This window comes from Trachypithecus francoisi, unplaced genomic scaffold (genome assembly GCF_009764315.1).
Source record: "Trachypithecus francoisi isolate TF-2019V2 unplaced genomic scaffold, Tfra_2.0 Lachesis_group13, whole genome shotgun sequence".
NCBI lineage: Eukaryota > Metazoa > Chordata > Mammalia > Primates > Cercopithecidae > Trachypithecus > Trachypithecus francoisi.
In genome coordinates, this window is record NW_022681458.1 from 93,141,477 (window position 1) to 93,168,822 (window position 27,346).

General features: G+C 36.7%; 1 protein-coding gene and 1 pseudogene across 3 annotated transcripts in view; both read right to left on the bottom strand.

The window, feature by feature from the left end:
- LOC117095016 overlaps nt 1–27,346 on the bottom strand; it is a 276,890-nt gene that overhangs the window by 27,312 nt on the left and 222,232 nt on the right. The gene's annotated exons all lie outside the window — the stretch shown is intronic.
- Nucleotides 2,852–4,512, bottom strand: LOC117095014 (annotated as a pseudogene). Its single transcript, XR_004441775.1, has one exon. The product of XR_004441775.1 is annotated as an L-lactate dehydrogenase A chain-like (transcript).

Genomic DNA, 27,346 nt, shown 5'->3' on the forward strand with positions numbered 1-27,346 from the left:
CAGTCTCACTCCATAGAATAAGCTGACCAGAGTGGAGGAACTCCTATACACTCTATTGATGTATCTCACTCAGAATTTTGTATTGGATAGAAAAACTTTTAATGCCAAGAAACATTTTTCTTTGCAAAGAAGTCTACAGACTTCAATGTTGCAGTCCACTACCTCGAAACTAGATCTTACTATTATTATTAGTTTGTTCGAGTGTATATGACTTACAAAAAGAGATGGAAAAAAGCTAAGAAAGAGAGAGAATAAAACCATTTTAAATATCACTGTGGTTGGAATTTTTCTTACTATAATTCTAGTTAAAATAGTTTGATTTCAATAAACAAGATCACTCTTCCTAGAAAATGTATTCATGCTTTACTCCATTTATAAAGTTATGAAGGCACCAACTTCTTTTAATAAGTGAAAAAAATCGGGAATTCTATCTGGACAGGAAGCACTTCTAAGCAAGGTAATTATCTAAGGAAAGAACTGTTCAATGAGTCTCCAAAGCTCCACACTGAATTTGATGAAGTCCAGCCAAGGCTTAATTTTAATCATTCAAACTTCATAAAAGCTCGGTATACCATATTTTATGGGATAAATATTTTCTTATTAAACTAATAAGAGATATATTTTTCCTAAAAATAAGTACTGAAAGTCATTCCAACTTTGTTGTAATCTAATCAAAGGAATCAAGCTAATCAAGGAATATAGTGCTTGTTTTTTTATTAGCAATTATCAGTTTATTTTCTCTGGGGGATACCATGAATATGAATAAAAGATTATTTGTCTTGATTGCTTGACCCATATCTTTGTCTTTGTCCTGTTTGCTTACAGAACCATTTCTTAGTCTTCCTCTGCTCTGTTCTCTGTCACGTCACAGTCGACCCCAGCAAGACTCTGTGTGTGCTAGTTTCTTGCCAGATTTTGTCAAAAGGAGGTACTGGAAATGGATTAGGGAGTTAGGGAAGGGGATGATGGGAAGACGGGATAAATCAGGATATTTTCCTCTCTCCGTTCCCAAGAAGAAATTCTGGCAACCTGCATTGCTTCAGATTCCACTAGACAGGTTTGCCAGATGGCTTTGTCACCTGGATTCTGGTAAACCACCTCCTCCATGCATTTTCACCCTTCAGACCTACGCATGGTAGCTACTTCCTGCTGCTGCAAATTCTTGGGTTTCCTCTGTTCTTTGTTTGGCTTTCTAGTTCTTTTTTCACCTGTGTTACTAATTGCCTGGAAAAAGGCCCTCTATTTGAAATACCTAGAGTACTGTGTGTTTTCCTGACTAGACTCTGACTGTTGCTACAAATCATAAATAACCTCTTCCCCAAAGGGATTTGCAGCAGCTTACAATAAAGGCAAGGACCATTGTACAAAAAAAATTGATATATATTTAAGTCAAGAGGTAAATAAGGTGACTGAAAAACAGACATATACAAGGTTTGAAATTTGCAAATTAAGTGGGTTTTGTTTGTAAGGGGCATTTTTAACTCTGAATCTGACTAGTTAATAAAAATAAATTTTTAAACTCTTAAATTTAATTTAAATAATTAAATTTTAAACTCTGAATCTGAATATTTAATGAAAATAATTGAAATATATTTGTCAGAACAATACGAGATGAAAATATGTTGGTGGAGGTAGAGGCTGTAGGACAGTCAGAGAAGCAGATCATTTAGTGCTAGACTAAGATTTGGGCCAGGCCAAGGTCTGCCTGGACTAAAGGCTATCATATGAGTATCCACCATATACATAGGACAAATGCAAGTCACATATACATGCACTCCCATAGGCATTCCCAGGTTTATAAAGTTTCACTTCTGCCTCTTCAAGAAATACATCATAATGCATAATGTATAGTAATTAGTGATATTATATGGATAGCCTTGAATTCTTCTAATTTGTCTTAAAGATTAAATATTCACAAATTTTGATATTTCATTTTAGTAATTAGTAGCATCAGAGGTAACAAGTAATCGAAGACTCATTTATGTAGTATAACATGGAGAATATCTGGCTTACTCTAGTTGCAGGCACCATATAATTGTCAGAGTTGTTATCTCACTTTGAACTCATACATGTAAACTGTGTGTTTTTTAAACAGCATCATAAAAATAAACTAGAAGTACAATATATTATATGCTAATAGCCATGGTCACATGTGTTTTCAAGAGTAATAACATCTGGAAATTAATGACCAATAATGCTAAAATGCTCTGCAAACTATCAAAACTTTGCCTTTTGAGACCTAAACAAATTAATTGTGTCAACTATTTGACTAATAAGTTTCAGATTTATTAGTAAGAATGTCCACAATGAGTAGATACAAAATGCCTGATTGTATCTCCACAAAAGGGATAATATAATATTTAAAGAACAGGCTGATATACCTTTGTATAATCATGAGTATCTAGTAAATTCTCAATTTCACTGGGTCAGGAAAGAAATCCAATTAGTACTGCAAGTGAGTAGCATCCTTAAGTTAAATCTTTTGTAAGTTAACATTATTGCATTCAAGACTAACGTTAGGCAAAGTCTGCCACCTGTCTCAAAAAGGCTTTATGTTATCACAAGTTTGCAAAAATGAAGAACATGCAGGAATCAACAAGAGTATATCCCAAGCAATACAAAAATATCATGATTGCAAGATCTGCTGAAGTTATCCAAATACTTCCCTTTTGAAATATAAAGTATAACATTAAAAAACACATTTTCCCATAATGTATTACTTCATTAAGGTGAAAGTATCATGAAAGTAGAAATATTTTTATCTTGGTCACTTTTCTCACTGTCTCTGTCCCTTGCAAGGTGCTCAATAAATATTTGTTGCATGAAATAAATACATGAATTAGTTAATGCCTTTTTTTCACTGTTCAAGGTTTATTGGGGGTTTTAGTTGGTATAACACTTGGATAGTTGGTTGCATTGTTTATATGTAGATCTTTTTCTGTTATATGGTAATGTACACTACTGATATATACAGTTCACAAAATAAGATCCTTTGGAACAATTATGCACAAGACATACGATATTGGATTTATACACTGGATCCCAGGATGTGACTGACTGGGAAAAAATGTTGGACTAGGCATGTTCAGTGAAGGAGCCAGGAAATTATATAACACACAGTAAACATCCACCTGGCTCAAGGGGCAAATGCAGCACATACAGAATCGGCAGTGGTACATCAGAACTATTTCACACTAACCAGTTTAGGACTACACAAGATTAATACCATCTAGCATCAGGATATAGCTGTGGATTTTACAAACCATTCCTATTTCTAACTTCAGGAGTTAATGCTTTTCCCAGTCCATCTTAAAATATTACTGCTTTAATCACAGATCAGATAAAAAGGACAACATGCACAACCTCCAACTAGAATCCTGTTGTAGCCTAGACAGTGAAATGGTATGACATCAGAAGACTTTAAAATTGCAGCTCTTTTTGGATCCCCCAAAGTGTATCTGCACTCTTCTTCAAACGGGCCTCTTCCTCAGGAGTCTGAGTCACCTTCACAAGGTCTGAGATTCCATTCTGTCCCAAAATGCAAGGAACACTAAAGAAGACATCATCCTTTATTCCATAGAGACCCTTAAACATGGTGGAAACTGGGTGCACCCACCTAAGATTCTTCATTATACTCTCTGTCAAATCTGCTACAGAGAGTCCAATGACCCAGGATGTGTAGCCTTTGAGTTTGATCACCTCATAAGCACTCTCAACCACCTGCTTGTGAACCTCTTTCCACTGTTGCTTATCTTTATCAGTCCCTAAATCTGGGTGCAGAGTCTTCAGGGAGACACCAGCAACATTCATTCCACTCCATACAGGCACACTGGAATCTCCATGTTCCCCAAGGACCCACCCACGACAGCTTAATGGGTGAACTCCTAGCCTTTCCCCCATCAGGTAACGGAATCTGGCTGAATCCAGATTGCAACCACTTCCAATAACACGGTTTTTGGGAAAACCACTTATCTTCCAAACCACGTAGGTCAAGATATCCACTGGATTTGAAACAATAAGCAACTTGCAGTTCGGCCTGTATTTTCCAACATTAGGAACGATGAATTTAAAGATGTTCACGTTACACTGGACCAAATTAACACGGCTTTCTCCCTCTTGTTGACGTGCCCCAGCCGTGATAATGACCAGCTTGGAGTTTGCAGTTACACTATAGTCTTTGCCAGAGACAATCTTTGGTATTCTAAGGAAAAGGATGCCATGTTGGAGATTCATCATCTCTCCCTTCAATTTGTCTTCGATGACATCAACAAGAGCAAGTTCATCTGCCAAGTCCTTCATTAAGATACTGATGGCACATGCCATGCCAACAGCACCAACCCCAACAACTGTAATCTTATTCTGGGGGGTCTGTTCTTCCTTTAGAAGATTATGAATCAGCTGATCCTTGAGGGTTGCCATATTGGACTTGGAACCAAAAGGAATCGGGAATGCACGTCAGGCGGTCGTCGGGGACATGCGGCAATGAGATCCAGAATTGGCAGCAGCCACTGCAGCACCGTTAATGCCGTTCTTATTTTAATTGTAATGTCTCAGGTGTTAAATGACTATATAAATGGCTGATTTGTTAAGAGTATCATTTTAAATTAGAATATATTATAAAATATCAAGTCCAGCTTCATCAGAGACCATTATGAAGGCTGAGTCACCTCCACAAAGTCTCTCTCATTTCGAGAATGATTTTCCAACCTTCTAGCATATCCAATGGGGATAGACCTTCCACTTATGAAAGACAGTGTTTTTCATTTGCTGGATCTTAGGAGTTATATCTTTTCAGACTTCTCAAAATTTTACTCCTCTTACCATGAGGAGCTTACAGATGCCAATATTTAAAAAGAAAGTGTAACAATTTCCGTGGGTGGATGTCCCTTTTGGCAATTTACAATAGAGACCAAGAATCCATGTGGTTTGGCTAACCAAACTTTCCTGGAAACAGTCATCAGACATAATAGAAAACTGACCTTGTTTCTGCCAATTTCATTCCTTTCCAGGAATAAACTCAAAAGTAGCCCTTAAGTAAAAGTTCCCCAGTGACATACCCTAACAATTAATCTAATTCTCTTTCCATAAAAAGTGGAAAATGTCAGCCCCATAACCTTTAAGAGACTGAACACATTATCAGAGTCATTAAAACTTAACAGTTTTTGGAACAAGGCCAAATCCTAAACTTCTGCACTTTTTGTTCACACTCTAATAGTCACCTGACTCCTATTCAAATATTTGGTAAGGACTACAAACAAATCCAGTTGGTTTTTCTTACTAATTGTTCTAAGTAAGCACCCATGTAACAGCAGCAAAATATATCAAAAAACAACACATATAACAGACACCAATGCATGGAATTTCAAAAAATTGGAATGTGTCTAATCCAAGCATTTGCATGCTGTCCATCTTTCATCTGCTGCAAAAATGAATCCTTTGGTTGGAAGTGACTGTAACAGAACAAATATCATTTGAGACTCTGCCAGCACTACAAACAACTACCAATTCTATAATGTGGTCTTCTTCCTCCTTTATCTCCTTCCATAAAAGAAACTAAGGCAGCAAGCAGGATACATCCAGCTGAGCTCCCTGGGAGGAGACCTCTCTTCTATAATCAAACTCAACAGAAACAGGCCCTTGCTTCTGGGACATCAAACATGAAGAGGCTCCTGTTCTGCAGAAAATAAATAAGCAGATATCAAAGATTTGTAGAAATTTTGATTAAGACACTTTCTCAGTCTTTCCACATAGCAGACACTGCACTACTGACATGTGATGTAGCTAGAATTCAGCCTGTGGACTTTTATCTTTCCCTTTGAATTCTGTTACATTGACATTAATTTGGACACTCAATAAAAAATTAAAATAGGGATCCTTGCATGAACCTCATCTTTGACTCAGAAACCTCATTTATATAATATTGTGGTTTTTTTCTGTCACCTTTTTCCTCAAGAATGAAGCTCAAATTCCTTGCAGAAATTGAGAAATCAATAATGCCTAATCAATAATTATTTTACTCTGGTGAAATATCAAGACAATGTTTCCTTGCCCAAGGACATCATAGCACATAGTACCATAATGAAAAGAATGTCTGGTAAAAAAAAAAAAAAAAAAGAAAAAAGAAAAAAATACAATTTGCCTTATTCTTTCAACTATTCATTTAAGTTTGAAGAGTCAATCAATGAGTAACCAAACCTGAAAGTTATGCAGAATAATTCAAATGATTAACATTAGACCTATCAGGGCACACTTCCAGCCAAAGCCTCTTGGATAAAAGTACAATAAAAAGTTAAAACTGTAACGTAATTTCATGGAACATAAAAGCCTATTTAGAAACTGAAGAACTTGAGCAATATAATTTCATTCCATTTATTAATTTCTCTAATTTCCACTTTGTTTTGCTGGGGTTGATTTTGCTGCCAGATTCTTTTGTCTCTTTCTTACGGTTGTCATCTTCACTCCCATGGCTCTGTACCCATGTAACATAGCAAGCAGATCTTTGAGGAAGAAATTATACCATGCTTCCGAAAGCCCAAAGATACATTTCAGTGTACAGGCATATTGACCAACAAAAGTTCCCATCCTGAAAATTTTAGTCTTGATTACCTAACTATTCCTAAAAAGTATGCTCATAATTTTCCCCCCTAAATTCATCCATTTACCTGCCATAGTCACAATCTACTTGGTCTACAGATCTAGTATCAACTAGAAGATAGAGCAATTATGATAAGGAAAAGACCCAGGTGATTACTACATGCTCATAGCATCTTAGTAGCCTCACTATTAACAAGTGTTAAACAAAAGCCACCATTTTAGTGTTTTACCATGACTCACACTATGAAAACTACAACTTCATTCAAAACTGTCCTCATAATCATGTTTTAGGTGACACTGATTACATGGTCTTTGATTTGATCCATGTTAAATGCCAATGTTGTATTCCTTAATTGATCTGAAGATAACTAACATGATGGATTCAATAACATACCTTGTAGACATAGAAATGCTCATTTCGCTCTTAGTAGGCACGCTGGATATCCCTAAGACCTAAAGCATGACGACATTTCTCAGATACTGAATTGGACGTTGTCAAGTGAAGCAACCTAACCCAGCTGAATCCATTTGCTGTATGTAAAGATCTTCCTACATAGCATGAGAATGCTGATTTCCACCTTGGAAAACTCCTTAGAAATTTCAAAAGATTGAGTGGTTCAAGAGTCCTCCCTCTAGCCAATGCCTGGTTTTATCTGGTCAGCCAACCTTTCACTGACACAAGAGTGGTCACCAATAAATCTCAGATTGTAATTATCCACCGGCACTTCATAAGCCCTGTATACTCCTTTTATATCATCAGATCTCTTTGAGGTTTCATGAGGGTCCATCTTTAATTTAGATAAAAGATTTCTCTCTGTAGGTTTTTGAAATATGCTCGGGAGAAGGATGAGTTCATTTACTCCCAGAGCCATTCTTCACTCACTTCTTTGTTTTTCAAGTGGCATTTAAACAGTCTTTTGAGCTCTAAAGTCAAGGGCAAAAAAGCAACTTCACTTACCTCTGTGACTATAATTCAGAATCTGACACTTTTGGGTGCCTACAAGTATAGAATAGTGAGTCCTGGTATCAGTCAGAGCCAACAATAACAACACCACAATTCACTCACTCAAACTAAAAGGACCCAAAGTATAAATTCAAAGCAAATTGACTGGGTTGTAAGCAAAGGAAAACTTCCCATAAAGAATAAAATCAACCTTCAGCCAATACTAATAGCATGCCAATAGTTAATGTCAATAAGTATGGGAGGTGTTCAAGGACATTTCAAGACTGGTTGAATGGTAAGGCAGAATTCTTTTTCAATATGTGCCATTTTCTAATAAAAGACACTTTTCTAGACCTTGACACTGAATCAAAAGTAGTTTCCTAGTAGCTAACTCAGCCTTTGGGTCTACACTTAAACATCACTTTCTTAAAGAAGCCTTCCCTTACCCTCCAACCTATATTAGAGCCTGTGTAATATGTTGCCATATAATCTTTATTTCTGCATCATGCTTATTACAATTACAATTATTTATCCAATCATCTGCCTAATTCTTATTCCGTCTGCTGGATGTAATGCTTCACTAGGCAGGAACAATGTCTCTTGTTTCCCGACACATAGAAAGCTGCCAATGGTTATTTATTGTATAATCAGTATTTGGAGACTGAATTTCAAGATTGATGTATCTAAAAACTTAAGAGTATTAGACCTTTATTAGACTTTAAATCCAAACTGGTCCAACTTCAATTCCAATGCAAGAATCCTCTCTCAAAGTGCTTAATTGAGGATAATCTGGTTGTTCCTTGAACACTTCCAATGAAGGATCAGTAATTTGTGAGACATGATATTCTATCATTCCCTACCTATTAGAAAATACTTCTGTTGAATGCCTCCTATAACTTCTACCCATGTACCAGTTCCAATATCAGGAACAATCTAGAAGGAATCCATTCCTTTTCCTACATTAAGAGTACCTAAAATATGGCAAGATAGCCATAACATGCGGTAGTAAGCCCTCTCTTCCTCCAGGCCTAAAGCCTCGGTCCTTTCCCCTATTCCTTATACAGTCTGGGTTTGGTTCTCCTCAGTCATTGTTTCTCAGTCAGCTTGTGTCCCCATATGACATCCAAATCCCACAGCACTCCAAATGTGGTATGACACAGGCAAAGTACAGTGAAACCATTATCATCCTTGATCTGGACCCATAATTTTGTTAGTGTAGCTTACCTCTGCATTGTTAGTGATGTCCTACTAAATCTATAAAAAATTGAATCCTGTTGGGCTAGGCACATGCCTATAAAAGCTATGATAGCTCCTGGAAATCTATGACTTTTCTTTGCTGTATGTAAGTAACTATATTTAATTCCTATTGACTCAAAATATATGTGTGACATAGTATATGTGTAAGTATCTTAAACAGGGCCTATGTCATAACAAAATACAGGGTTTTTTTTCCCTCTTCTCTTCCTTCTGATTTTTATTTGCCTTCAAAGCTTTTCCAAAGAAAACCAGTTCTATTTTCTGCTTGTTAATTTGTTTGTTTGTTTTAGAGATGAGATATTGTTCTGTCTCCCAGGCTGGAGTGCAGTGGTGCAATCATAGCTCTCTGTAGGCTCAAAAGACCCTCCCACAGCCTCCCAAGTAGCTGACACTACAGGAGCACATCATGACACTTAGCTAATTTTTACATTTTTTTTTTTTAGAGACAAGGTCTCACTTTGTTGTTGCCCAGGCTGGTCATGAATTCCTGACCTCAAGAAATCCTCCTGCCTCAGCTTCTCAAAGTTCTGGGATTACAGGCTTGAGTCGCCATGATCAGCCCCAAGCTAGGTCTTTCTATGATGTTTGATGATCACTTCAGATGGTGGAAGTCAAAAGAATTGCCCCGGTCTGCAAAGTGTCACAATGTCAGTCTGCAAAGTGTCACAATGTCATTCTTATTTTGGTAGTGGTATATTTTCCAGGCTCTTAAAACAGTATCCAAGAAGGATGCAATAGGTCAGGTGTGATGGAGAGAGCCAGACCCTGTCTCAAAAAAAAAAAAAAAAAACAACAAAAAAAGGAGGAGGAGGAGGCGGCAATGCATCAACCTCTGGGTCATGAGTGTCTATGGCTATTACCACAATAGCCTTGTGATGCCTCTCTGCTCCCAACAGGGATCTGTCATATAAGCCTGTTGCAGCTCCCCTCAAAAGCTTTAGGGCTGTGAACACAAAGAAGAAGCCTGCCTTGTCTATGGCTCACCTCATGTTTCTAATAAGCTTGCAAATTTTACTATGAATTGTTCCAGATAGCTATAAAATGTCCATGTGTCCACACTTGGAGCTACTCTGATGCTTTATTTTACTGGGTTTTTATGGCTTAATTGGTTTCTCCTTTTCTATAAAAAAAGGAACATGTAATACTTCCATCTATTTGTTCATTTATATTATATATTGTATGTTATATATTATATACATTATTTTAATGTATATAAAATAATAAATGTCAAATACCTTTACAGGTAACAAAAGAAAAAAGTTGACTTCTGCTCTACCCCTCTCTTATCCCAAGTCCTGATTAGCACAAGCCATCATTTTCTTTGTTGGAGTTGTTTTTTTCTGGCATTTACTTTGTGTTAGTCCATTTGCATTGCTATAAAGGAATACCTGAGACCGGGTAATTTATAAAGAAAAGAGGTTTATTTTGGCACGTGGTTCTGCAGGCTGTACAGGAAACACAGTGCTGGTATCTGCTCCTGGTGAGGGCCTCAGGAAGCTTATAATCATGGAGGAGGGTGAAGGGGGAGCAGATGTAACACATGCTGAGATAGGGAGTGAAAGAGAGAAGGGAGTGGTCCCAAGCTCTTCTAAATGAACAGATCTTGCATGAACTAACTAAGCAAGAACTCACTCATCACCGAGGGGATGGCACTAAGCCACTGATGAGGTATACACTCCCATGATCCAGTATCTCCCACTAGACCCCACATTTAACATTGGGGATCACATCTCATCATGAGATTTGGAGGGGACACATATCCAAACCACGTTATGCCTCTTCTTTACAAACAAAATATGTACCTATATCTTGATTTTTCAGTTTTTTTAATATTGTCTAAGGCATTTCAATAATGCAAGAGGAGGATTTGATTCTGTTACGCAAACTTTCATCTCTCCCTCTCTCTGACCTTCTCAACATTTTTTCAATCTAGTTATATCATCATTTTATCAAATTAGTATTTAATATATAATCATTTCTATAAATGCTTTTTTTCTTGAGATGGAGTCTTGCTCTGTTGCCAAGGCTGGAGCGCAGTGGCACGATCTCGGTCCACTGCAACCTCCACCTCCCAGGTTCAAGCAACTCTCTGCCTCAGCCTCCCAGGTAGCTGGGATTATAGGCACCCACCACCGTGCCTGGCTAATTTTTGTATTTTTAGTAGTGACAGGGTTTCACCATCTTGGCCAGGCTGGTCTTGAACTCCTGACCTCGTGATCCACCCACCTACAGGTGTGAGCCACCACACCCGGTCATTTCTATAAATATTTTATAGCTCATACAGACAACATACTATGTATGTATTTCCTTTGTTATAAACTTTTTTTTTTTTTTGAGACAGTCTTGTTCTGTCACCCAGGCTGGAGAGCAGTGGCTTGATATCGGCTCACTATCACCTCTACCTCCTGGGTTCAAGTGATTCTTCTGCCTCAGCCTCCCAAGTAGTTGGGATTACAAGCATGTGCCATCACACCCAGCTAATTTTTTTGTATTTTTGGTAGAGATGGGGTTTCACCAGGTTGGCCAGGCTGGTCTTGACCTCCTGTCTTCAAGTGATTTGCCCACCACAGCCTCCCAAGGTGCTGAGATTACAGGCATGAGCCACCCCACATGGCCAACATTTTATTTGTCTTAGAGTTAGTAATTGCATCTTTTTTTTTTTTTAATTTCATTTTGCTTTAAAGTAACACTAATTCATTCACAAATTTTCAAACAGAACTTTAAAAGTATACCTTAACTATGAGGGTCGCACAAATCATGTAAGCTGTCTTTTTAAAAAATAATTATTTAAATTGACAAATAAAAAATTATATATATTCATAGTGTACAACATGATGTTTTGAAATATGTATACAGTGTGGAATGGCTAAATCAAGCTAGTTAACAGATAAGCTTTCAATACCTACTAGAATATTCTCCCTTGTTCCAATTTGGACTTGCTAAAACATTGTTTTCCTCAGATTTTCTTTCATCATTATTCTGGAAATTCTCTTCCTCTTCCTTCTGTTTGGCCCGTGTATTTCGGATCCCATGTTTCACTCTTTCTTGGTTTATTTCATTTTGTTGCTAGCACATCTTTCAATGGTGTCCTGGAAAAGGTTGTATGCTAAGTACATTTTTGAGATGTTGAATGACTGAGAAGTTTTCATTTCTGCCACTTTTTTTTTTTTTTTTTTTGAGACTGAGTCTCGCTGTGTCACCCAGGCCGGAGTGCAGTCAACCTCCGCCTCTCGGATTCAAGTGACTCTCCTGCCTCAGCCTCCTGAGTAGCTGGGTCTACAGGCGTGCGTTACCACACCCAGCTAATTTTTGTATTTTTAGTAGAGATGGGGATTCATCATGTTGGCCAGGATGGTCTGGATCTCTCAACCTCGTGATCTGCCCACCTTGGCCTCCCAAAGTGCTGGAATTACAGGTGTGAGCCACCGCACCTGGCCTCTGCCTTTACCCTTTATTTATAATTTATCTGAATATGGTATTCCAGGTTGAAAATTATTTCCCCTCAAGATTTTTAAACATCGCTCTACTGTTTTCTAGGTTTCAATATTTCTGTTGAAAAGCTAACGCTATTCATACTTGAATTGATATGATTCTCTCCTCCACCTCTTTTTTCTTCTTCTCTTTCTCTGTTTATTTCTCTCTCTCCCCTCCTCTTTCCTTCTCTGTTTCTCAGAACTTTAAAGATTTATTTTCTTCTTCCTTGATGTTTTGACATTTCATGATCCATTTCTCTAGTATTGGTATTTTTCATGGATTTTTTGTTTCTTCCTAAACTCCTGGTAAACTCTTTCAGTCTAAAAACTTGTGCTCATCAATTGCAGGAAATATATTACTTCTTCAAAAACTTTTCTCCTTTGATTTTTTGGTTTCTTTTTTGGAATTCATATTATTCAGTTTTTGTATCTTTATGAAAAATATTATTTTCCTAAGTTTTCCTCCAAATTTATTTTTTGTCTTTTGATTCTTCTTCTGGGAAGATTACCTCAAATACATATATTCTAAACTTCTAATTGATTTGAAGGTTTCGCTTAGCCTGCATGTAATATGCAAGAGATCTATCTTGCTCAAGAATGCTCTCTTGTTAAAAGATCCTGTTCTTGGTTTTGTTTTTTGTTTTTGTTTTTGTCTTTGTTTTAATTTTTTTTATTATTATTATACTTTAAGTTCTAGGGTACATGTGCATAACGTGCAGGTTTGTTACATATGTATACTTGTGCCATGTTGGTGTGCTGCACCCATCAACTCCTCAGCACCCATCAATTCATCATTTATATGAGGTATAACTCCCAATGCAATCCCTCCCACCTCCCCCTTCCCATGATAGGCCCCGGTGTGTGATGTTCCCCTTCCCGAGTCCAAGTGATCTCATTGTTCAGTTCCCACCTATGAGTGAGAACATGCGGTGTTTGGTTTTCTCTTCTTGTGATAGTTTGCTAAGAATGATGGTTTCACAAAGTTCATAAAAGAATAAAACTTAAAAAAGAAATGAACTACAATTAAAGTTATCAGTAAGATAAGCTACTGCATTCAAAACAAGAACAGGTATTCACAAAAGCAAAGACCTGTTCTTGTTTTGAATGCAGTAGCTTATCTTACTGATAACTTTAATTGTAGTTCATTTGTTTTTTAAGTTTTATTCTTTTATGAACTTTGTTTCCTCTGAGTCCTCCTTTTCCACTTTTAAATTTTGGAGTTTGTCTTTCATATTAGAGGCTTCAAGTGTCTGGTTTTCCCTGGCCAGCAATCTATATTTAAGAATGCAGTCCTTAAAAAAAAAAAAAAAGAATCGAAAACTCTGCTTGGGTAACAAAAGTTGTGGATTGATAGGTCTCTCCATGAGTGATAAGGTAGGGACCATGCTATTTCACTGAGGAGTCCCATTGACAGTTTTTATAAGTTTTTTTTTTTTTTTTTTTTTTTTTGAGACGGAGTCTCGCTGTGTCGCCCAGGTGGAGTGCAGTGGCCGGATCTCAGCTCACTGCAAGCTCCGCCCCCCGGGTTTACGCCATTCTCCTGCCTCAGCCTCCCGAGTAGCTGGGACTACAGGCGCCCGCCACCTCGCCCGGCCAGTTTTTTGTATTTTTTTTAGTAGAGACGGGGTTTCACCGTATTAGCCAGGATGGTCTCGATCTCCTGACCTCGTGATCCGCCCGTCTCGGCCTCCCAAAGTGCTGGGATTACAGGCTTGAGCCACCGCGCCCGGCCAAGTTTTTTTATTTGACCCAATCTTCTGAGGTAAGGATAGGAACCCTCCTGCTAAATTATGCTGCCATCAGCATCCTGATAGTGAAAAAGGAAAATGGGACTCTCCAGACAGAACAGACTTTTATTCAGTCTTCTTTCAAATTCAGGGTGACACCTTGCCCTTAGCTTTGTCTGCTGTCCCTGCAATAAAAGCCTCCCTGTACTGACTTTGCAAAAAAGAAAGAGGAACTTCTTTTTCTCTGCTAGGGTGGGACTTAGAATTCTACCTAGTTGTGAAAGCTTGGGGAAATAATCTGAGAGTCTAGTTCCTCCTTATATAGAACTTTCCACCAGTCTTCTGGATTTTGGCTTCAGTGTCTAAGCTCAGTTTAGAAGTATCTAAAATATCCTAAGACTTTGGGAGTTATGCAACATGAATTGGTGGACTTGTTTTTAACATACCTCCAAAGAAATTCTTCTTTCTTAGGTGTAATTCATCAAATATTGCTTATCTATTTATTATTTTCCAAATGAAAATATTTGAATGTCAGTGTATGCCATATAAAATTAAGACATACTTATCTAAAAAATTAATTGTTTATCTGAAATTCAAATCTAACTGGGTGTCCTAAATTGTTATCAGTGACCCAAATATGAGGGAAAGCAGGGTAAGGAAATGTTAGGAATGCTGATATTCTCATCTTACAATGTGGAGAATCAAGAGATGGTGTCTGGATTTGATAGAACAAGGCATTGATATTTTAAATATAATATTTAAATCAGGTAATAAAGTTATTAATCCAGAGCTTTTTTAGAAATATAACACAATGTGGAAAGTGCTTTGAATAATATCTTCAGCTATTATAGCAGAAAGTCACTAACTTTCTGTTAGCATCTGAAGTTTAGAAACAAGAAAAGCAGCCCGAAATCATGGCAACCATCAGGAAAACTTAACGGAGAAACAATTGAATAATAATTGTTTCTGGGCACCAAAAAGCTGGTTGAAATGACATACAGAGAAGAAGATTGTGGATTTTTCACGCTAACCTTGTTGCATATTTTGCTTTTTAAAATATGCTCTTAACTTAGATTAAAAATTTTTAATTTGCTTTTTAAAAATGTCTTGACTGAATAATTTTACTTCTAGTACACTGTTATGAAAGGAAAATATTGTGGACTCCCGAAATCACTAAGGAAAACTCAAGCTGGAAAGTTCTTAGGGCAAATCTGCCTCCTGTTCTATTCAAAGTCACCCTTCTGCTCACCGAGATAGATGCATATCTGATTTACCTCCCTTGGAAAGGCTAATCAGAAACTCAAAAGAACGTAGTAACCGCTTGTGTATCACCTATCTGTGACCTGGAAGCTCCCTCCCGTCTTCTGGTCTTCCTAACTTTCCTTCAAGTTGTCCCGCCTTTCCAGACCCAAGGAACGTACTTCTTACATATATTGATTCATGTCTCCTGTCTCCCTAAAATGTATAAACCAAGCTGTGCCCTGACCACCTTGGGCATATGTCGTCAAAACTTCCTGAGGCTGTGTCACGGGTAGGTTCTCAACCTTGGCAAAATAAACTTTCTAAATTAATTGAGACCTGGTTCAGATTTTCTGAGTTCACAGTGTTTATTGTTATAAAGTGTCAGAAGAATTGTGCCCATAATAAGTGTATATAACCTCGGCTTATGAATACTTTCATATATATCTTAAATTTTGAAATGTAAGAGTCAGAATAGCTTAAGTTTCACGGAGAGGTGTCTACCGGAGAAATTGGATTTCTCTTTTTACTGGTAAGAAGAGACTTTTTCCTAGGGAAAATGTTGCATATGAGAGCAAAACTCCCAGCAAGTGATAATAATCTTGCTTTCATGAAAGAGCAGTCAAAAAAAAACACATTCATTTGTCTACTTCCAAAGCTTGTTACGCTTACTGTCAGATAATCTGAGCAATATTCCTATTTTCATTAATGATTAAATAAGTGATTGTTTCATTAGTCTTAATCTTAGGGTTTACGATAATCTAGGCTTCATGAATAAGCATACTAATTTGTCTGATTAATTTCCTTCCAGGAGTAATTTCAGTTAATAAGAGTGATAAAGGCAATACACAGAAAACCTAAAATTCTCATAATTACTAACTAAAGTTATGAATATAAAATTATGTAATTCCCAAAATGGAAAGGACGAAAAATAATGGAGTTGCACACATGTGATAAATTTGCATAATAATATTAAACAAACTTAATATGTAATATATGGTCAATGAATCTACTTCAAGTAACACTGGTTGACCTCACACACACAAAACTGCTGATGTAGCCTTTGTGTTCAATAATGTAAGGTCTCTGATTGCATTTTCCTGGTAATAAAGCAAATAAAATTACTCCATGCCCACTACATATGATGATTTTATAAGTAACTGGTACTTCCTAGAAGCAAAAACATTTGCTTTGTGGACATTCAAACCTATGATGAAAGGCATATATATATATCCATAAAATATTGAAACCCATTTCCACAAAGCACACATAAAATTCAACCTCTTTACCTCTGAGCCACGCATTGAATACTTGCTCTTCTCCATTGTATTTACAAAGATACACCTCAATGAAAAGAAGGAAATGATAGCAATGCTGTGGCTCCAACAAAAGTCAGAATTTGCATGAATTATTTATGCCTAAAGGTTGGTCCTACTTAGGATTCATAATATACTTCACCTTATTTTACAACAGAAAGAGAAATTATGGCTCAATTTACTAAAATAATTATAATCATAATCACATCTGCTCTTGAAGACTGTCAAACAGCTCCATAGTGTACTGCATACATTCCCTCTACTAGATTCCCTCTTTTATGAGTTAATTAAACAATTTCACAGCATTATTTGTACAACTATTCTGTATGGCATATTGTTTGTGCAGAACATTCCCTTTAATAGCTCTATTCTTCAAACAGATGTTCATTTAAATTTTTTCTCACAGATTTTATTTAGAAAACAATCAGTGAATGTATCCAACTATACTGTCACCTTTCTTTGGACTTAAAACAGCTCTACCTCTACATTAGGAAAATCCTATTGTGGTTTTTCAATTTTGGAGGAAAAAAAAATAAACACCTTAGCAAATGTCTATGGTTAGTGGGCAAGTTTGCCAGAGCAAATTGCCCCCAAATGATGGCTACTCAATGTTACTTTGGTACTACAGTACAAAGTCATTAATAACTTTTCTTAAAAGCTTAGAAAAATAAAAATGCATGATGACACATGTCTCCACTCTATTCCTTTTGTTTTTATAAATTTTGTCTTATACCTCCAAGCACTGGACTCACTATAAACCAGAATAAAATGACAGATTAAAGGGAATGAAATGGATGCAAGATCACTTTTTATTTATCAAAAGGCAACTGAATTAATCATATCCCAAGACATATTTTCCTGGGAAAGTGACACTGAACATTGTTATGAATTGGCTTATCTTACCAAAACATTTTAAAGGAAGAAGATACCATCTACCATATATTTTGAGGTGGAAGTTTCTCCCCCTACATGACTCCAATGAAATTTTACAGGGTTTGAGTCCCTGACCAGGTTTGTTTTGTGTACTTCACTCAACAGATTTATCTCTTTATTATCTCCATCTTAGGGAGGTACAAGGAGTCAACCGCATTCACAAGTTGTGGATATTGCATCTCCAGTGAAGAAGGACCATTCTGTTTTCCTTTCGTGAATAATTTCACTGCAGTGAGCTCAGAATTGCCCTCTTTTACTCTCATTTACATATATAGTGCTACAGAAATAAATGTTGCCCTTGCTTTTGAACTATAAAGTAATAAATTATGAACATCTATCTAATACTTTGAAAGTCTAATCTGCATTCAGTTAGAGGGAAGTACGGTGTTGAGAAAAATGAAGAGCCCATATGTTTTCAGACATTTGTTTTTCTTTCTCTTCTTAACCAGAATCTGGTGGTTCTATCAGAATAAGAAAACTTGAAAACTTTAAGCATTAGTAAATATTTAAATTATGCTTACAAAAGGAGCACCTTACAGTGTTTAGGTAAAAAATGTACAAACTATTAACTACTTTAAAGTTTTAGAACAACTGCCCCATGGTTTCCTAGCTTCCTCAGTTAATACAGAGGAAATTAAACAATAAATCTTTAATTTTTTTTAACCTAGACTTTCTAAAATTTCTGAACAGGAATGGTCTCTAGGAACATGATTTTAGAACAAGCTTATGAAATGTTATCTTGGGAAAAAGGATTTCTCAGATGAGTAACATCCTTGCATGTTTGGGGAGGGCATGTCTCACTGTCATGTGAATAGTGTGCAACTGGCAGGGAGTGATGGTGGAATGGAACATGTGTGACAGATAGCCAGAAGCAGAGCACCATAGTCATTTTAAAGGGAGCCCATGTAGGTACTGTTTAGAATGGCAGCAATTTGAAAACCACCTCAAATGTCTTAGTGAAAGTGGTTTTTAAAATGGCTTATAATATATCTAATAATACATATAATACTCTTTGGATATTGACAATGATAATATAGTCATGTGCTGCATCACATTTTGGTTAACAATGGTAGTCCCATAAGATTACAACACTGTACTTTGACTGCACCTTTTCTATGTTTAGACAGGGTTAGATACATAAACACTTGCCATTGTGTTACAACTGCCTGCAGTAATCAGTACAGTAACATGCTGTACAGGTTTGTAGACTAGGAGCAACACACTATATCATCTGGCCTAGGTGTGCAGTAGGCTCTACCATCTAGGTTTGTTAGTATACTCTTTGATGTTCACGCAATGACAAACTTGCTTAATGATGCATTTCTCAGAACATATTGCTACCATCAAGCAATGCATGACTATGTATTTTTACTTATTAGCACTAAATAATGATTACTTTACTGATCTCATAATGATCACTAAAGATAATGATATATTCAATTTCCTCAACAGATCATTTAGACTATGATCATTGAGACTGTATCACTTTTGGTAAGTATCGTTTTTCATAAAATTTTTCCACTTCATCGACACAGTAGATGACTAAAGTTTTTCAATATTGTCTTTTTAAATGTTGTTAGTATTCATATTAATAACCACTTTTTAATTTCTGAAATTGCTAATTTTTTCTCTCTTTTCTCCTGGTCAGTTTTGTTAGGGCTTTATCAATTATATTAGCCTTTTCAATAACTCTAATTTGGCTGTCGATTTTCTGTTTCATATTGGTTTTCTATTTCATTGGTTTCTCAAATTTTATTTGATTGTTATAAAAACACTACTTCATTGATTTCTTATTTTTAGAATTTCCTTTTTTCTATTTCCTTTGGCTTTACTTTGCTTTTCTTTTGTTCCTAACATAGAAGTTTACAGAATTCATTTCCAGCCTTCCATTTACTCGGTAACTTTCTGTTAGGAAATACCGCTTATGTTTTTATATAATTTGTATCTGTATTGGAAATTATTTAGTGAATTTTAACCACAAAGATAACAACAGTATTAACATTAGGTTCCTAATAGCTGACACTTCATCAAACTATACAACAAATATTTATTGTCTGTCACAGGCCAAGAGCTGGGGACATAGTGGTGAATAAGACACAGGCCTATCCTCATGAAGCTTGTACTAATGGGGGACAAAGGATAATAATCACATAAGCAAACAAATAAATACAGGAGATGATGCTACACATGCAAATGTTTATTAATTATCTACTCCTTGACAACCAGTGTTAAATGGTTGTGACTTTTGTTTTAAAATTAAGAAGTGCCAAAAGAATCCTGAAATAAAGCTGCACACCTACAGTCATCTGATCTTTGACAGTCATCCAGAATAAGAATGGGAAAAAGACTCCCTATTCAATAAATGGTGCTGGGATACCTGGCTAGCCACATGCAGAATGAAACTGGACACATATTTTCACCATATAAAAAAAATTAACTCAAGATGGATTAAAGATTTAAACATAAGTCCTCAAACTATAAGGAAACTATAAGGCTCTTAGGAGAAAACCTGGGAAACACCATTTTGGACAATGGCCTTGGAAGTCCTCAAAAACAATTGCAACAAAATCAATAACTGACAAGTAGGATCCAATTAAACTAAAGCACTTCTGCAGGGGAAAAAGCAAACAAAACATATTGGCCAGGCCCAGTGGCTCAGGCCTGTAATCCTAGCACTTTGGGAGGCCGAGTCAGGCAGATCACCAGGTCAGCAGATCGAGACCACCCTGGCTAACACGGTGAAGCCCCGTCTCTACTAAAAATACAAAAAAAAAAAAATTAGCCGGGTGTGGTGGCGGGCACCTGTAGTCCCAGCTACTCGGGAGGCTGAGGCAGGAAAATGGCGTGAACTCAGGAGGCGGAGCTTGCAGTGAGCAGAGATCTCGCCACTGCACTCCAGCCTGGGCAACAGAGTGAGACTCCATCTCAAAAAAAAAAAAAAAAAAAACCCTACCAACAGAGTAAACAGACAGTCAACAGACAACCTACAGAACAGATGAAAATATTTGCAAACTACACATCTGACAAAGGCCTAATATCTAGAATCTATAAGGAATGTAAACAGTTGGACAAGCAAAAATCAAATAACCCCATTAAAAAAAACAGACAAAAGACATGAACAGATGCTTCTCAAAAGACATAAAAGAAGCTAACAACATGAAAAAATGCTCAACATCACTAATCATCAGAGAAATGCAAATCAAAACCACAACAAGATACCATCTCAAACCAAGCAGAATGGGTTATCATTAAAAATTAAAAAAATTACAGATGCTGGTGAGGCAGCAGAGAAAAGGGAATGCTTATATGTTGTTATTGGGAATGTAAATTAGTTTAGCCACTGTGAAAAGCAGTTTGAAAATTTCTCAAAGAAATTGAAATAGAACTATCATTCAAGTCAGCAATTCATTACTGGGTATGTATCCAAAAGAAAATGTATTGCTTTACCAAAAAGACACATGCACTCATATGTTCATCACAGCACTATTCACAAAGACATGGAATCAACCTAAGTGCCCACCAACGGTAGATTAGATGAAGAAAATGTGGTACATATACACTGTGGAATACTACACAGCCATAAAAAAGAATGAAATAATGTCCTTAGCAGCAACATGGATGCAGCTGGAGGCCATTATCCTAAGTGAATTAATGCAGGAACAGAAAACCAAATATCACATACTCTCACTACTAACAGGGAGCTAAACACTGGGTACTAATGGACATACAGATGGCAACAATAGAAACAGGGGACTATTAGGCATGAAAGAGACATGAGGGAAAGGGTTGAAAAACTCACTGTTGGTTACTATGCCCAGTACCTAGGTGATGGGATCATTTGTGCCCCAAAACTCCATATCATGCAATATACTTATGTAAAAACTTGCATGGCAAAAATATATATATATAACTATGCTATAAGATAGGCATTATTATCTACATTTTACAAAGGAAACAGCTAAGACTCATCAAGACCAGGTAATGAAGTTTATAAGCAAGTGACAGGTAGAGTCTCCAAATATCATATTCTTTCCACTTCATCACTTCTTTCCAAAAACCATGTATTCTGCTAAAGGGCTCCTCCCTACATCCTATTATTTTCTGTGATTCAAAGATAGTTATAAACCGCAGGCAACAGCAGATATTTCCAATGAACACTGTAATAATCAAATTAGTCTTTTGGTAGTGGGACTAATATTTAAGATTTGATTTGTGGAATCAAAATGGTAGCATGGAAAAACTGGAGGACATTCGGTTATTTTATTTACTTCTATTATTTATAGATTGGTCACAAGCAGGATGGGAGGCAAATGTTTAAATGATTAGTGTAAAGCTATAAGAAAAAAACAAATCACATGCCTCACAGAGCAACTATATCTTTACAGAAGACTCACAATAGATAAACGAGCATTTCTCTCCACCTTAAAACTAAAAATATTGTTGTCAAACATCTTTTCCTCCTTTCCTAAATGGTTACTTGTTGCAAGCTCCTTTTTATGCATATCCCAGCTCTTCCCTACCAAAAGCTCCACAAATAAACAAAAGACACTGTAGAGGCTCTATCTCCAAACAAGCTCCTAGCAGGAATTTCAAACTGCTCTGTTGTTTGTTTCCCTTTGCTTCGCTGCTACAAGCAGACAGCAGACAGTCGGCCCAGCTTTGCCTGCAGCAGAAGAGATTGAACAAAGAAATCCCAGGGTCCAAAGTGTTCAAAAGACCTTCTGCAAACACTTCAGGGCCAGTGAATTTTCAAAACCTGTGCCTTTGCTTTAATATTAAGAAGGGTCAGGATGAACACCCAACTGGATGCTGGAGGGTTGACAGAATGACAATGACTGAAGACAGAGGAGGATTCCTACAGCCTCTTGAGAGGGTCCAAAATGCAGGTGGGGCTGAGCAGGTCAGCCATGAGGAACATTTGTGAATGGAAGGAAAAAATATGGTATTTGTCATACACATAGTCCCCTCTTTCAGATTTCTATTCCACAGGTAACTAACCTAATTCAACATTTATCACCCATGGCTGAAACCCAGCTTCCTCTCTGATCGGTTTAGTCTATAGGATGAATGCTGCTTAAAAACCATCAAGGTGACAGAAGAACTGTGCCTAATTAACACACTCCTAATACTTCAGCAAATAACAAGCCTGCTGTGGGGGAAAAATGCATTCACACTTCCTTATCAAATTAGGGCCAAAAATGCTCCTAATTAGCTAAAATCAATTAATGTGACAGCAAAATGAATGTATTTATACTGTCAGCTAAAGGTATAGCCAAACAAGTGGGAAATATATAAAGAAGCTGCTGGAGTTTCTTAAGCAGTTATGAAGGAGCTGATGCTTTGAGAATTTTACCAATGACACCCAGAATCTGATGGAGATTTACCTTGGAGGCAGCCTCTGTCCTGTACTTGCAGACACCCCGGGGTGTTATAGAACTTGGATGATTCTAATTGTGATTATTCATTAAAACATGTAGTTGGTTGGTCAGCAGTCATCATGTAGATCTTGGTGCTTATTTGCAAACACACATATAAATGCATTTATATATACACAAATAAAATAGGTGCCTTAGACTACTTACTAGTAAGCTGTTTATGAGTTACGTTAGTTATATTTTCTATAAAGCAGTCACAGCTAGTCACTATTTAGCAAACTTTTTCGCCAGGATTATACTCAGTTCAAAATGTGTTGAAAAAAGGTAGTACTTGCTAAATAACTCAGGCTGGGGGTCTTGGCATTACCTCATTTCGATTCTTCTCCCCTTCTGGTCTTTTGATTCCAATGCTGAACATATTAGTTAGCTTGAAACAACTTGTTATTAACAACACAAATTGTTAACACAAATGCTCATATTACCATATGGAGTTAAATGTGATCTAAAATAGGCTTTATAGAAAGCCTAACAAAAATGCTCATATTATGATATTGGGTTAAATGTGATCTAAAATAACAATCATACTTACCACGACGCCCTTCCATTCTGGACCAAGTATTTTTTTAATGGATATTTGGGCAGGTTTTACTACAAAGGTTAGCACCTTCCTTAATTATAGCTGATTCTCACTGAAATCATCATCAAAGATTTCATTTGCGCTCTGCAGAGTCAGTGGACATGACGGGTGTCAGCTCTTCCCTGTGTGTGAATGGTGTTAGCATCTTGGTACTTTTGTTTACTTAATGAAGTGTCTGGAGGCCTCTACTGGTGTTTAGGAAAATATCAACTGAGACAGAACAATAATCCTAGAAAGATCCTAAGCAGGCAAACCTCCTTTACATATGAACTTTATTCCAAAATTTCAGTTCTCCATTCCTTGTCACTCTTTCATTACCATAAACATTGGTAAGCTAATTATTATTTCCCAGTGTCACCTTTTCTAAGTATGCCGTACACCCACAGGATACCCTGTTTTCTCTGCTGTGGCAAATGCCACCCAGTCCCGCCCATCATAGCTGCACTAAATTGTCGGCCTGAAGATTATTTTTCCACCCTCTGTCAGTTTATATCACGTCTGAACTTCCCATTCTCCAGGGATTAGGGCAGCTTTTCTATCAAACCAGCTGTTTGCTTTGCTTTATTTATTTATTTTTTTCCTCTAGTAATGGCAAAACAGCTTTCTTATGAATTAACAGTGCCCATATCAGATGGGAAAAACATAGGCTTCTGTTTCTTATCTGTTGTATTTCCAGTCTGGTAAAACCTACAATCATAAAACACAGTGAGATGCTGCCAAGAGGAGAGATGGGTGGGAGACTATAAAATCTGGAGCAAAAAGACATAAACGTGATTATAAAATTATTTCCAAAGCGTACAAGAAGGGAAAAGGTGATTACAATTGTGACCTTCCAGTGCATCATACTTTTAGTAACTTTTCTCACATACCAATAATATGTCATTTCTTTCCATAATCAACTGTTTATGAAATGTATTATAATGTTTACTATATATAACTCTAGTATTCCTCCACCACTGGAAGAAGAGGGCAAAGAAAAGAGAACTATAGAGTTAAGTAACACACGCAGCAAGCTAAATTAATATATACTCATCAATGTAATCCAAAATTCAACACAGGCGCACTCTTGAAACACAAGCAAGGGAGATAATTGCTGTTGGTTAAATTGTGACATGCCTTAGGTCTACTCCTCTAATAGCAGGTCCTGAGGCTAGGATTCTTAGGCAGGATTTTGTTTGCTTGTTTGTTTGTTTGTTTTTAAGAAAATGCTCTTGAGGGGAACACAGGGAGTTAAGGAAGTAAGATGTAAAAGATAAGCTAAGCAGGGAATTGATTTCTGGTGCACCTAGCCTCAGCCTGCTTCCATAATTGTACCAGGTTGCTATCTCCCTCCTGGAGGCAAGGCAGTAGGTATTTACCAGTCAAGAAACAACTCTTGGATACCCCTCAGCCTCCTTTGTATTAGATGGCTCCAGTTGTCCAAAGGATTTCGTGTGAGGTATTAGCAGCAGCAACAACAGCAGCCTTCAAAGGAAGCCCCAGGTTCTGAGAGAGACGTCAGCAGAGTACACTAAACTATAAGATTCTTTTATGGAATTTATTAAGAACCAGTGTTCAATCTATATCAAACAAATTTTGTGACTGCCTGGGAAACTTAAAGGCTAATGAGAACCTTTAGGCCATTTGAGACATGTGTAGACATAAAAGGTTGTAACTTTCTTGACTATCTTGCCAATCCTATCTACGATCCCATTTTTCGACAAGACTTTGGGTAACAAAATCAATTGTCTAATGATTTAAAAATGACAGTACAGTTTTCTTTCAATAAAGAAGAAAGGCTGGGCACAGTGGCTCAAGACTGTAATTCCAGTACTTTGGGAGGCTGAGGCGTGTGGATCACTTGAGGTCAGGAGTTCGAGACCAGCCTGGCCAACATGGTGAAACCCTGTCTCCACTAAAAATACAAAAAAAAAAAAAAAATTAACCACACATGGTGATGCATGCCTGTAATCCCAGCTACTTAGGAGGCTGAGGCATGAGAATCACTTGAGCCTGGGAGGTGGAGATTGCAGTGAGCAGAGATCGTGCCACTGCACTCCAGCCTGGGCGACAGAGCAAGACTCTGTCTCAAAAATAAACAAATAAAGAACTAACACAAAAGCTTTAAGTATAAGAAATACAAAACTATTAATGTGAGCCATGAAGCTATACTTTTTGACAAGAAAGAGATTTTCAAGTTATAAATGATATTTGGGGGTAGCTTTTACTATTTTGTAAGGGTTTCAGACTATTCTAATTCCATTTTAATTTTACTACCTATTCATGTAAAAAATACAGTATTGGTTATTTATGAAATTTTAAAACTGATGAAATTTTAATTAGGTAGAAAAGGAAAGCTGAGATTTCACTTATTTCTCTCAAGTTCTGCTAAGGAGATCTGCTATAACTCATGCAAGTAGCAAAATGGCACTCACTAACTTTATAGTCAATTATGCATCTGCCATAATTGAACATTTGTTATTTTAGGTAATGTCACAAAGGATTTCTGAATATGTCTTCACAGTCTCTTAAATGTTAGAGCATGATCCCCACCCCAACTAAACGTTCTTCTGAATGGGCACTAGACCATCCTGACTGTTGCTCAAGAAAAGATCACGGGCTATAGAATCAAGTACAGCTGGGATTTCAGATATGCTCTGCTGTCTATGAGCTGTATGATCTTGGATCTGTCACTTTCATCTCTCTCAGGTTATAGAAAGCCTAGATAATATAATCTACCATCCAGAGTTACGGTCAATATTAAAGAAGATAAATATTTTATAATGATAGTACATATAACGACTCATCTTCTCGAGTGTCACGAAAAGACAGAAAATACATTTTCTAAAGACTTAAAAATTATTTGAAAACAGAGTTTAATGAGTAAGCCCAAACTTTGGAGTTACTCTTAAAAAGCAGAAAGCTTTCAGGGATCTGTTACCTTGAAAATTCAGTCTGAGGGAACAAGTTCCCTCACTCAAAGCCAATGAATGGAAGGAATTGAAAAGGCTTTAAGGAAAACTTCCTTCTCTCTGTGTTTCTATTGAAATACCTGAGAAGGTCTACGGAGATGCAAAATTTCAATAACAGCTTATTTTGTGGTAATGTTCTCATTTAAGTTATCCTGTACTGTCACATAACCTTGTGTAAGAGCATTTTAAACCTCATGAAATAACTGACACATTTCAAAGCATAGAATGGAGATGGAAAACACAGTTATTGAGAAATGGAAACATTTCAAGTAAGATTGTTTCTGGAAAGAGTAGCCCTGAAATTATTGTCATTAAAACTACCAGAATTTTTTAAATTGCATTAATCTTTTCATGAGCAAAGAAAAACAATTAAAAATGTTGAAGATTCATTTTCTACTTATCAAAGTAGAAAATTTTCAAAGATTCATTTTCTACTTATCAGGTAATGTTATACCTAGTTTTTATTTTTAAAATAAAAATTGAATTTCTAACGATTGCCTGATTTAAATATAAAATGTAAGGCATTGCCACATTTAAGGATAAAGGGAATTGCACCATCTGGAATTAGTGCAAGGAAAGTATACACTAGTATCTCCTTGTGGTGACAGAGTCAGGGTCAAAGAATCATATTTGCATTCTTTTGTTCTGTAAATCCCATATTTCTTCTAATTATAAGGACTCTTTTTTTCTTCCTCCATCCTCCTTAGAAATACCAAACATTTAATAACTATCCTTTGTAAAAAGCTTTCACTTGTCTAAAGATGCAAATTGATTACCACCACTTTGCATAATTGACTCACGATAGTTTGGTAAAGTTAAACCAGAAAAAACAGAAACAAGTTTAAATGTGTTCCATGTTTGCATTCTTCATAGCCACTAAAGTGTCTCAGAATGGAAAATA